The 10,333-nt window shown below is 44.8% G+C and overlaps 1 pseudogene; it reads right to left on the bottom strand.

Annotated features, from left to right (window-relative positions):
- Positions 1–7,433: 7,433 nt before the first annotated feature.
- On the bottom strand, positions 7,434–8,543 carry LOC132829777 (alpha-2C adrenergic receptor-like; annotated as a pseudogene).
- Between the last annotated feature and the right edge of the window lie 1,790 nt (positions 8,544–10,333).

Here is a 10,333-nt window from a genome sequence, read left to right on the forward strand (position 1 = left end):
TTGTCCATCTTCAGAGTTACATCCTCAAAAAAAATCCACGATTTCTAGAGCCACCAACTTCAGTACCCTGGGATGTAGACCATCAGGCCCCGGGGACTTATCAACTTTCAGACCTAATAGTCTCTCCAACACCATTTCCTGGCAAATATAAATTCCCTTCAGTTCAGGTCCTTTAGCACTATTACCTCTGGGAGATTGCTTGTGTCTTCCCCAGTGAACACAGATCTGAAGTATCAATTCAACTCTTCTGCCCATAATATATTCCCCCGTTTCTGTCTTCAAGGGCCCAATTTTAGTCTTAACCATTTTTTCCCCTTTCACATACCTAAAAAAGCTTTTACTATCCTCATTCATATTTTTGGCCAGTTTACCTTCATACCTCAGTTTTTCTTTGTGTTTTTCCTTCTTAGTAATCCTCTGTTGTTCTTTAAAAGCTTCCCAGTCCTCCGTTTTCCCACTCACCTTTGCTATGTTATACTTTTTCTCTTTTGACTTTATATGTTTCTTAACTCCCCTTGTCAGCCACGGCCACCCATGCCTCCTCCTGGGATCTTTTTTCCTTTTTGGAATGAACTGATCCTGCAACTTCTGCATTGTCAATGTCCCGTTACAACCTACAACAGCCCTCCACACTATCCAAAGTTCCACAACCTTTGTGTTATCGGCAAACTTACTAACCCACCCTTCCACTTCCACATCCAAATCATTTATAAAAAGCACAAAGAGTAGAGGTCTCAGAACCAATCCCTGCAGAACACCACCGGTCACCAAGTTCCAGGCTGAATACTTTCCATCTACCATTACTCTCTGTCTTCTATGGGACAGCCAATTCTGTATCCAGACAGACAGGTTTCCCTGTATCCCTTCTGAATGAGCCTATCATGGGGAGCCTTATCAATTGCCTTGCTAAAATCCATATACACCACATCCACTGCTTTACCTTCATATATGTGTTTTGTCACAACCTCAAATAATTCAATAAGGCTTGCGAGGCATGACCTGCCCCTCACAAAGCCATGCTGACTATCTCTAATCAGACTATGGTTTTCCAAGTAATCATAACTCCTGTCTCTCAGAATCCTCTCCAACCGTTTGCCCACCACTGACGTAAGACCAACTGGTCTTGTAATTCTCATGATTATTCCTATTCCCTTTCTTGACAAAGAAATAACATTTTTCACCCTTCTATCATCTGGTACTACTCCAGTGGACAGTGAGGACGCAAAGATCATTGCCAAAGGCGCAGCAATCTCTTCCATCGTGTCCTGTAGTAACTGTTGGTATACCCTGTCTGGCACAGGGGAATAATCCATTGTTCTATTTTTCAAATTTTTCAGCACATGCTGTTCGAGCATATCAGTGTGCTTCACGCTGTCCTCACAAACAAATTCACAGGAGTGAATACTGAAACAAAGTATTTGTTAAGGACCTCCCCTATCTCCTCCAACTCCAGGCACAAGTTCCCTCCACTATCCCTGATTGCCCCTACCCTCACTCTGGCCATCGTTTTGTTCCTTCCGTAAGTGTAGAAAGCCTTAGGGTTTTCCTTATCCTACCCACTAAAGCTTTTCCATGCCCCCTTCTAGCTCTCCTAAGTCCATTCTTCAGTTCCTTTCTGGCTACCTTGGGACCCACTGGAGCCCTGTCTGATCCTTGCCTCCCCAACCTTATGTAAGCTTCCTTCTTCCTCTTGTCTAGATGCTCTACATCCCTTGCCACGCAAGGTTCCTTCATCGATTGGAGTGCATTTCCGTAGTAGCTGTGTAGGCCATGTCATTGGGTGCACTTAAAACAGAGACAGATAGATTCTTGAATGACAAGGAGATCAATGCTCCTGGGGAGAAGGCAGAAGTGGGTGTGGGAGCGGAGGAGAAGTGATGTAGTAGGTAGAGATGGAGCGTGGGGGAGAGATAAACATTTGGACAGGCAAAGGATTGGATAATGTTAAACCTGGAAGAAAGAAAAGCTGATAAAGGGGTCATTAAAAGAGGAAAGCGGTTTGGCTAGGTGAAAAGAAGCCTGTGTTATGATAGTCCCTGAGCAAGAAGTAGGGGTGTAGGGTGAGCAAAGTCCTCGAAGAAAGCGTTCACACCTTAAAATTATGGAACTTGATATAGATTTCAGTAGATTGTACAGAATTAAAAAGCCACATGGAATTACCAAAATTAAGACCAAAATTAAGAAGGAGTTATAAATTAAGAGTACAAAAGAGAGCAAGCCATAAACGTAAAAATAGAAGAAATTTTATAAACATTTAAAGAAGGGTGGCACAGTGGCTCAGTGATTAGCACTGAGAGACCCAGCCCGAGAGACCCAGATTCGATCCCAGCTTCAGGTGATTGTGTGGAATTTACACATTCTCCCTGTGTGGGTTTGCTCCGGTTTCCTCCCACAGTCCAAAGATCTGCAGGTTAGGTGAATTGGCCATGGTAAATTGCCCGCAGCGTTCAGGGATATGTAGATTAGGTGCATTAGTCATGGGAAATGTAGAGCAATAGGATAGGGGAATGGTCTGGGTGGGATAGTCTTCAGAGGGTTGTTGTGGACTTGTTGGGCCAAAGGGTCTGTTTCCACACTGCAGGAATTCTAAGAAAATGAGTGTTAGTCCTATAGAATGTGAGATGCTAAAATGAAAAACAGGCAAATACTAGATGAATTGAAGAGATGTTTTCATTGGTCTTTACTCTGAAGAATTCAGTAACATCCTACATATAGCAATAAATCAGGAAATGAAATAGAAGAAGGAACTCAGGAAAATTACAATAGCCAGAGACGTGACATGGGGTAAATTGTTGGAGCAATAGGCTGTCAAGTGCCTGGGTCCTAATGGAGTTCATCCTAGGGTTGTAAAAGAAATGTCTACTGAGACAATCGATGGTTTTCACTTTCCAAAACTTCTTTAATGGTCCCATTAGATTACAAGATAATGAATGCAACTCCTTTATTCCAAAAGGCAGGAAGACAGAAAGCAGGAAACTTATAGGCCAATTAGCTTTACACCCATCATAGGAGAAATGCTAGAAATTATTACTAGACATTTTGGAAGCACATTCAGGTCACTTCAAGGTTATCAGGCACAGCCAACATGGTTTTGTGAAAGGGAAATCATTGAGCAATATTTGAGAAATGTATCAAAATTCTTTTTCACTGCAGTGTAGGAGATTGAGAGGTGACCTGAGAGAAGTTTATAAAATAAGAGGTATAGATAAAGTTGATGGCAGTTGTCTTTTCCCTAAGATGGGGAATTTCAGGACTGGGGGACACATTTTTAAATTGAGAGATTTAAAAATGACATAAAAGGTAATTTTTTTCATGAGGATGGTTTGCGTGTGGAATGAACTTTCTGAGGAACTGGTGGGTGTGGGTACAATTGCAATATTTAAAGACAGTTGGATGGATACATGAGTAGGAAAGATTTGGAAGGATATGTGCCAGGAGCAGACAGTTGGGACTAGTTAGTTTGGGATAATGTTCGGCATGGACTGGTTGAACCAAAGGGTCTGTTTCTGTGCTGTATTGACTCGATGACTCTTATGACAAAAGGGAACTGGCAGATATACTCTACTGACAAGGTGTCTCATCAACATTTATTGTGGACAATGAAAGCTCATGGAGCATGGGACAGGATATTGGTATGAATTTTGGTTGGCTAACAAGAAGCAGAAAGTAGACACAAATGCAATATTTCCAGGGTGCCAAGGTGTCACAAATTAGTGTCACAGGGATTGACAATGGGACCTTACTTTATATAAATGACTTGGGAAGATGTGATGAAAGGTATTAATCAGAAAGATAGGTAGAAAAATAAGTTGTGAGAAGGATATAAGGAGGCTATGAAAAGATGTAGGAGAAAGTGACAACTGCAGATGCTGGAGATCAGAGTTGAGAGTGTGGTGCTGGAAAAGCACAGCAGGTCAGGTAGCATCTGAGGAGCAAGATTAAGAATGTGGATAAAAATTAGATTACTTACAGTGTGGAAACAGGCCCTTCGGCCCAACAAGTCCACACCGACCCATACCCCTAGCACTAGGGGCAATTTAGCATGGCCAATTCACCTGACCCACACATCTTTGGATTGTGGGAGGAAACCAGAGCAAACCCACGCAGACACAGGGAGAATGTGCAGACTCCACACAGTTGCCCGAGACGGGAATTGAACCTGGGTCTCTGGCGCTGTGAGGCAGCAGTGCTAACCACTGTGCCACCGTGCCACCCGATATGGCACATTTGGATTGGGATATCTGGTCAGCATGGATGGGTTGGACCGAAGGGTCTGTTTCCATGTTGTACATCTCTATGACTCTATGACTCTTAAGTATAATGTGGGACCACATGAAGTTATCCATTTTGGTAGGAAGAATAAAAAGTACATTCTTTAAAAACGAGAGATTACTAAACTCTGAGATGCAGAGGTGTGTGAATTGCATTGTTAGTATACAGGTGGAGTAGTGGATAATGAAGATTAACCCAGCGTACGATGGGACTTTGATCAGATGGGCTGACGAGTGGCAGATGGAGTGTAATTTAGATAAATGTGAGGTGTTGCATTCTCATGTGACAAACCAGGGCTGGACTTATCCACTTCATGATAGGGCCCTGGGGAGCTTTGCCGAAAGAGACCTTGGAGTGCAGGGTTATAGTTCTTTGAAAGTAGAGTCACAGGTAGATAGGATAGTGAAGAAGGCATTTGGTGCTTGCCTTTACTGGTCAGTACATTGAGTATAGGAGTTGGGAGGTCATGTTATGGATGTATAGGACATTGGTTCGGCCACTTTTGGAATAATGCATTCAGTTCTGGTTGGGAGGATATTGTGAAACTTAAAAGTGTTTGGAAAAGATTTACAAGGATGTTGGCAGGGTTTGAGGTTTGAGCTAGAGGGATAGGCTGGGCATATATTCCTTGGAGCATCAGAGGCTGTGTGGTGTCATAGAGTCATAGAACATGGAAACAGACTCTTTGGTCCAACCAGTCCATGCCATCCATAATCCCAAACTAAACTAGTTCCACCTGTCTACTCCTGGCCCACATCCCTCAAAACCTTTCCTATTCATGTATCTATCCAAATGTCTTTTAAATGTTGAAATTGTGCCCAAGTCATGAGTGACTACTTCCACTGTCTCCTGGATATCTGCTCTAAAGACTGACCACTCACTCCTCGAAATATCGGTTGGCATCAGATTCCCCCCGTGGGGGATGGTAGGGTGTTGTATGGGACTGATAAATAATCAAATTTACAACACTCATAGTCCACCCACCTCCTCTCTAGTGAACTGCATCGTGTTTGAGACCTTGCCCTGGTGGAAGCACGTTACTATAATGTTATTAAGGTACTAATCCTGATATTTTGACAGAGATTTGAATTTAACATCTCCTGTATGGCTTTCCTAAGGCTAGAAGGAACCGGAATCCTGGGAGGAAGGGAGATGAGAACAACTGAATCCAAGAAATGTGAGCATTTCATTTTAGCAGGAGTGCTTTTGGGATGAAATGTGCAGCAATCTAGATTAACCTTTTGTTCCAAGCAAACAACCTCCTTCCCCAAAGGCATTAGCTGTCTCAGCTCCCACCCCCTTAACTCAGTGTCAGGACAACACCCAATGCTGTCTCCATGATTCTTCTGTTACCAGAGTCTATCAGTTATTGGAGATAAAGAAAAATGACAATGAACTCCTGCCAATCGATTTGGAAGCACCACTGAATTCACAGGCTTCTTGAATTTCCCTATGGAAACCCACTCTTTCACTGTTACATGTTAGGACCATAGTTCTGAAAGATTTTGATTTGTATTTATTCTCTTTCATGCGCAGATTTCATCTTCGAGATGGAAGATGAAATTCTGGTCTTCTGAACTGTCAAAAATTCTCTTCCCTTCATTTCTTTCACGTATTTGGCAACCTTTTGCACAATATCACAAGGTCCTTTTTTCTTGCAGGCAGACTCAGTGTTAGCTCCAAGGCTCACAGTGCCTGTTCCAACACAAATTTAACAATAGGATGGCCAAATATGCAGGCATCAGCTGAAACTACAAAATGTATCAGAGCATTTCTCTCACAACTGTTGCCTAATACTGTAGATGAAGAAATGCCATTGGGAAGAGATTACAACACAACATGGTGGCATGTCTTACTTTGCTTAAATATAAAGAACTCTATAGGGATTACTTTAGATTCATGAGGTACAGATAGGAAAAATTAATAAAATTAAGCGTTCAGATTTAGTCAGAAACCCTGGGTTAACATTGTACTGCACAGCAAACTTTGAACCTCAGAATTGTCTTTTATTTAACTGCAGGTTTTTACTTTCACTGCAGATCCCATACAGATTGTTGAATTCAAATCAGATGGACAGGTGTTACTGAAGGTGCAATCTCGCACAAAGAATACAATGATGACGATCAACAATAAAAATGAAATCAATTCACATATTTGGTGATTAAACAATTTAAACAGTGTCACGTTGCCAGGTATGAATTTGAACAGGGGAAGGAAGAAAGCTAAATATTACATATTATAACTGCAAAACATATTGGCACAAGAAAATATCAGAAGGTCGGGGAGTCCAGAACTAGAGGACGTAGGTTTTGGGTGAAAGGGGAAAGATATAAAAGAGACCTAACGGGCAACGTTTTCACGCAGAGGGTGGTATGTGTATGGAATGAGCTGCCAGAGGATATGGTGGAGGCTGGGACAATTGCAACATTTAAGAGGCATCTGGATGGGTATATGAATAGGAAGGGTTTGGAGGGATATGGGTGCTGGCAGATGGGAGTAGATTGGGTTGGGACATCTGGCCGGCATGGACAGGTTGGACTGAAGGGTCTGTTTCCATGCTGTACATCTCTGTGACTCTAAATGTTAATTAGAATTTAACTCTTTCATGTTTGGCTGGTTGGATACATATAAAATCGAACCATCATCATATATAAGTATTTGTACATATATATGGATAGAGAATGTACTCAGTCTATATATGTAAAAAACACGTTTGTAATGCAGAGTGATGGATGGGTTTGATTCCCACACCAGCTGAGATTACCAGGAAGGATTATCCTTCTCAGCTTCTCCCCTCAACTGAGATAGGGTGACCCTCAGGTTATACCATCACCAGTAAAAATAAACAGGGGATTCCGAAGATCTCCTCAGTTTAGGGACTGACTACAGCCAGTGTACAGAGTGGAGTTCCTGCTGGGCAGAATGAGAAAGAATACCACCTCCAGTCCTCTCTCTCAAATGAGACAGCAGCCGTGGGATCTGGTAGGATATGGAGGTATCAACTTGATGATACATATGCATTTTCCTACATCTCTACGTACAGCATATAGATTATGTACATTTTCAGACCCCAGGACAGTTGAAAACCAAAGAATGGGCCAGATGGGATGGAGCAATGGGGGGGGGGGGGGGGGGGGGGGAAGAGATGTTGGGAGGCTGAATTAAAATGTCCTTTTCTTGGGTTTGAAGAGGACTTTGTGAAACACCCTCCTGAAGTTCTGGTTGAAGATGGTGTAGATGACGGGGTTGAGGGAGCTGTCGCAGTAACCAATCCAGCCCCATGCCCACAGCCAGCACAAAGATGAAGTGTTTCTCTTGGGCCTGGGAGGCCTTGCTCCGAGACATGCAGCTGGCCTTACTCCTCCACCGGGTGGAGAACACATCAAAGGAGCAGCTGCTGGGGCGGGATGGCTCAGGCTTAAGTCTTTCTTGGAGCTCTCTTTTTGGATGGGGGTTTTTGGAGGTGGAGCTGTCCTTGGGCTCTGCCACTGAGCAGTAGTGGCCATTCTGGTGCCCCCCTCCTCTGCTGCTGCTGCTAGCCTGCTGCCGGGAGCAGCATTCCCTCTGTTGCCTGGCTCCTTAAGGGAGGCGGCTCTGCTAGCGGCCATCTCCTCAGTCTGAGAGGAGTCTTCTGGTCCGTTTATCTTCACTGATAGGCTGTGGGCCCGGTGCTTGGCCACCCAGTAGATGCGGAGGTACACCAGCAGCATGATGAGGCTGGGTGCGAAGAAAGAGGCTTCACACAACAGAAGGATGTACCAGGTGTCGTCGCTGATGCAGCAGGCAGCCAAAGCTGGTCCTGCTCCACCACCTGGGAGGTGGAGTTGAGGGGAGGGAAGGAGATAATGGCCACGGGGAGCCAGACGGTGACAATCGCCCCTTTGATCCTGCCGGGAGTCCTCTTCAGGCTGTACTCCACCACCTTGGCAATGGACCATACCTGTCCAGGCTGATGGCACACAGATGCATAATGGGCGAGGTGCAGAACAGGACATCCAAAGACAAGTAGGCATCGCACCAAAGTGCCTCGAAGTAGCAGTAGCCCATTAACTCCATGGCCAATGAGAAAGGCATGACCATCCGGATGTCCGTGCTGGCCAGGGCCACCAGGAACAGGTTCTGGGAAGCCCGCAGAGCCCAGTTTGTCAACACCATGATCACACCAGGGTGTTGGCCATGATCGTGAACAGGATCAGGAAGCCCAACAGAGCTGACAAGCCGGCTTCCGGCCAGGCTGACGCATTCAAGGCAGTGGCATTGACCGTCCCCATCTCCCTCACCCTCTCTCTCCCTTACACACACACACACACACACACACACACAGTGTCGGTCAGGGTAGTCCTCTCCTCCTCATTATACTCAATATCCAAATGATTATCTCGCTCATCTTTCTGTCTGTGAAGAGTTGGACTGCAGCCCCCTCCAGACAGACACATACCATCTTTCTGTACCTCTCTCTATCTCCGATTTTTATGCTTCTCTTTATGCTCTCCTTGGTGACTGCATGCATGGATAAAGCATTATCACAACTGGACTCTCAGGGTCAAGCCCTTTTGTGCTAGGTCAGGAGGAGGTCAAATCATGCCATCCCAGGAGATCCATTGGCGAAATCCACTCCAGATCACTTAAATCCCATGGTCATCTCATTTAAACTGTGTGTGGGGTGGGTTTGGGGTTTCAGTGATCTCCATCTCTGTGAGCAAAGCCCACACTCTCTCTCTCTGCCGTTAATTCACTCACCCTCACCTGCCCCTTCCTAGCGCGCACGCACACACACACAAACGCACTGAACCTTTCCTTCACAAAACTCCAGAGACCTTATAGAGATTTATATAATCATGAGAGGCATGGATAAGGTAAATAGCCAAGGTCTTTTTCCCAGGCTGAAGGAGTCCAAAACTAGAGGGCATTGGTTTAAAGTGAGAGGGAAAAAGATTCAAAAGGGACTTGAGGTGTAACGTTTTCACACAGAGAGTGGTGTATCTATGGAATGAGCTGCCAAATGAAGTGGTGGAGACTGGTACAATTGCAATATTCAAAAGGCATCTGATTAGATACATGAGAGAGACATGGACTGAATACTGGCAAATGAGACTGGATCAATTTAGCATATCTGGTTGGCATGGATGGGTTGGATCGAAGGGTCTGTTTCCGTGCTGTCCATTTCTGTGACTTTACATCGTCCAACCTCCTTCCCCACCCAAATCCCTTCTCCCTTAGGGACCTGATACTCACCGCTGCTTCTGAACCCAGCACACACCTTCCCCTAGGGCCCAGCACCTTAGGATCTAAAACTCCTCTCTCCCCAACACCCTAACCCAACCCTACTTCCTGTCAGAACTGGACTCCCAACGGAGAGCAGATGCCCCCCCCGCCCTCTGAGTTTGATAAGCCCCTCCCCATTCCTAGACAACATCCAACAGCCTCCCCCTCTCTTCACCAGACTTGATTCCAAAACCCTTGCCCACCCTGACTTACCCGAAACATTAGAATACTTACTGGCACCGTTCCCATCACGTGTCCTGGCACCTAACCCATCTAGCATCCTACATTCCTGGCATCCGAATTTCCTAAAATATTTTGATTAGGGATAGTCAGGTTTATTGAGTTCTTCAAGAAAGTAACAACACAGGTGGATGAATGTAAGGCGGTTGGTGTGGTGTATGTGGAGTCCAGTAAGGTGTTTGACAAGGTTCCACAGGGTAGGCCATTGCACAAAATATGGAGTTTCGGGATTGAGGGTGATTTAGCGGTTTGGATCAGAAACTGGCTTGCAGAAAGAAGATAGAGGGATGTGGTTGGTGGGAAATGTTCATCCTGGAGCTCAGTGGTGTACCGCAAGGATCTGTTTTGGGGCCACTGCTGTTTGTCATTTTTATAAATGATCTGGAGGTGGGCATAGAAGGATGGGTTAGTAAATTTGCGGATGATACTAAGGTAGGTAGAGTTGTGGGTAGTGCTGAAGGTTGTTGTGGGTTACAGAGGGACATGGATAAGATGCAGAGCTGGGCTGAGAAGTGGCAAATTGAGTTTAATATGGAAAAGTGTGAGGTAGTTCACT

The sequence above is a fragment of the Hemiscyllium ocellatum genome, chromosome 2, assembly GCF_020745735.1.
Source record: "Hemiscyllium ocellatum isolate sHemOce1 chromosome 2, sHemOce1.pat.X.cur, whole genome shotgun sequence".
In the NCBI taxonomy this organism is placed as follows: Eukaryota; Metazoa; Chordata; class Chondrichthyes; order Orectolobiformes; family Hemiscylliidae; genus Hemiscyllium; species Hemiscyllium ocellatum.